The sequence below is a fragment of the Myotis davidii genome, unplaced genomic scaffold (assembly GCF_000327345.1).
Source record: "Myotis davidii unplaced genomic scaffold, ASM32734v1 scaffold384, whole genome shotgun sequence".
NCBI lineage: Eukaryota > Metazoa > Chordata > Mammalia > Chiroptera > Vespertilionidae > Myotis > Myotis davidii.
The window spans coordinates 532,937-536,097 of NW_006295385.1; the positions used below are offsets into that span (position 1 = coordinate 532,937).

Here is a 3,161-nt window from a genome sequence, read left to right on the forward strand (position 1 = left end):
GTCCTGTATGCTTTTGCATGGTTAGCAGCAGGGGCCCGGGGCTGAGTCAGCACACTGCCCCTAGTTCCTCAGGCTCCACCTCTGCCCACCTTTGCCTGCCAGCCAGCTGTCAATCCTAATCACTCAATAGTCTGTTTCTAACAGGGCTCTAGGCAGAGGGGGCGGGGTTGGGGGTGGGGAGGTGCTGTTGAGCTTTCAGGGAACATGGTGGGTGTGTCTCCCTGTCCCAGAGCTCCTCCTCTGCCAGTGGCCCAAAGTATTACTCTGCCCTCGGCTGGACAGAGATGCTTGTATGGGGACCAACGGGGTCAGCTGGAAACGTGGAGTTTTTAATCAGTTTTCTAGTGCGGGGAATGTACCAGTCTGGTTCCCAGGATAGTGGGGCAGATGTCCCCTTACCCAATCCAGTCACTGAGGGCTCCTGAGACTGTACAAACCCGTAAACTTGGCCTCTACATTTGTTTCCTCTGAAAAGCTTAAAATGCAGGGTGTGGCAGGCTGGGCCCTGGGGGTGGGGCTGGCTGTGTCACCCGGGGTGGGTTTTTTCCTTTACCTGCCCTCTAGCTGCTGGGAGCCCCCTGCCAGCTCCTCTCTGGAAAAATGGGCGCTTCAGTTTGGGGGCCTAGGACCAAATGCTCCTGGCTGCTGTCCCACCAAGTCCCCCACAATGCCTCCCAGCCCAGCCTCTCCCCAGGCACCTGAGTCCCGTCTCTCTCGCTGCACCAAAGCCTCGGTGAGTAGTGACAAGTGAAAACTCCTGCGCTCTCGGTTTGGAGAAAAACATAAATGAAACTGCCACTCTCCTACCAGCTCTGGTCTCCGGAGCCAGCAGCCCTGCCGCCTTCAGGGCTGGATGCTTCCTGGGCAGCCGGTCTCTGGGCTCCAGGCCTCTGTCTTCTGAGGGAACAGGCCCTCCCATGGCAGAGTTCCTCCTCCCTCTCGGCCCACGGCCCCTGGGAGCTGGGGCAGCTCTTCCCGGGACCTCGCCCTCCCTACCTGTCTCCATGTGTTTTCTGTCCTCCCGTGAGACAGGTCTCCTCAGCGGGGCCTCAGTTGGTAATTCCAGGTAGATATTTTCATTTTAGTTGTATTTCTAGTCTGGCCCTGGGACTGGTGCCTGGCAGGTCTGCCTCTGCAGCTGCCATTTTCTTCTCCTCTGCTCAGCTCTTGAGCGGAGTCCTGCCTCCCTCTTGCCCCCTCGGCCTCCCCAGGACTGGATTGGATGCCAGGGCAGGTGGTTGCTCTCTTCCCAGCTCCTGCCTGATTTGTTGCACCTGGGGACAAGCATCCGGGTCCTATTCTGAGGCTTTTACATATCCATGGGGAGCCAGAGCCACAGCCACAGCCACCAGTATGGAGCAGCAGTTTTTAAAACCATGTCCACATGGTGCGCACACTGCTCACCCAAGGTCCACAGTTTCTGACTTCCTACTGAAATGGCAGCTGGAATCCAAGCTGCATCCCTGCCTTCTGGGTTTATTTCTAGATGAGGGGCATCGAAAGCCATTCGGACGGGCTTTTCTCTCTGAAGACCCTCCCCCAGGGCAGTAAGTGTCCCTTAGTCTCAGCTCCTATGTATTGGGATACAAATGCAGGCATTCTGAATTAACAATTGACACTTTGAATCTTATACAGGGAATAATCGGTTGGTTTGTTTTTAACTTTCTTATCAATACTTGGTAGGAAAGTCATTCTGCCTTTGTAAAAAGAACTGCAGAATTTTCCATATTTTTATATGGCCCAGGATAAACACTGAAATGACCTTCTCTTCAAGGATTTGAAAAAATTCAGGTATGAAATATCTGATTTTTGGATTGTTAATGATAGACCTTTGATCATGTTTTTACTATCTACTGTGGTCTCTGCAAATATTTTATTTCTTATGTTTAGCTTGTATAGTTTTTCTAGGAAATAGCCTTTTTCTCTAGCCATTCAAACATGCTACCACAGGAGTATCTAAGGATCATGTCTGTGAGCCAGGGTTCCCGGAACTGGGGGCTATGGGGAGGGGTGGGGGTTGGGTCAGGGAATGGAGATGGCATCGTGCTTGGCCAGCTGCTGGTAGGAAGAGCCAGCCATCGAGCCTCAGTCAGCAGACTCAGACTTTAAACCAACACATCCAGAGACAATGCCCCTGGGAAATGGAGCCTGAAGGCGGCGCTGAGAGTAACTGGAATGAGATTGTTGACAGCTTTGAAGACATGAGCCTATGGGTCCCTCCTGTGTGGCATCTACGCCTGTGGTTTTGAGAAGCCCCTGCCATCCAGCAGCGAGCCATCCTCCTGTAACAACGGTTATGATGTGATCGCTCAAGACCAATCTGGGACAGGAAAAACGGCCACGTTTGCCACATTGGTTCTGCAACAGGTTGCATTGGCTCCACAGGCCACCCAGGTCTTGGTCCTGGCACCCACTGGGGAATTGGCACTGCAGACACAGAAGATAGCCATGGCTCTAGGACATTGCATGAGCGTCTCCTGCCTTGGGGATACCAGGGTGCACGCTGAGGTGCAGAAGCTGCAGATGGTGCTCCCCATATCATCGTGGGTGCCTCAGGCCATGTGTTTGACATGCTCACCTATAGATACCTGTGCCGAGCCAGCTCAGCCAAGGGTTCCACAAGCCTGAGTGAGGGCGGTGAAGGATGAAGAAATGACAGACAGAGAGAATAAGCTGGGTCTAGTGCAGTGATGAGCTCGGCGTTTCATCATTTTGAAAAACCCTATCAGCCAAGGTCCACAAGCGTGAGTGAGGGTGGTGAAGGATGAAGAAATGACAGACAGAGAGAATAAGCTGGGTCTAGGGCAGTGATGGTGACCCTTTTGAGCTCAGCGTGTCAGCATTTTGAAAAACCCTAACTTAACTCTGGTGTCCCGTCACATATAGAAATTTTTTGATATTTGCAACCATAGTAAACCAAGGATTTATATTTTTGATATTTATTTTATCTATTGAAATGCCATTTAACAAAGAAAAATCAACCAAAGAACTGAGTTTGCGTGTCACCTCTGACACGCGTGTCACAGGTTCGCTTTCACTGTTAGGAGATACACAAGATATTTCCGTCAATTTAAAAAAGATCACTTTTTTGTATCTAACTTTTGTACGTACAAATTTGTATGTGAAATAACTTTAAAAGATGACTTTTCTGCATCCTTGCC

General features: G+C 51.0%; 1 pseudogene; it reads left to right on the plus strand.

Annotated features, from left to right (window-relative positions):
• Positions 1-2,123: 2,123 nt before the first annotated feature.
• LOC102754358 overlaps positions 2,124-3,161 on the plus strand; it is a 2,775-nt pseudogene continuing 1,737 nt past the window's right edge.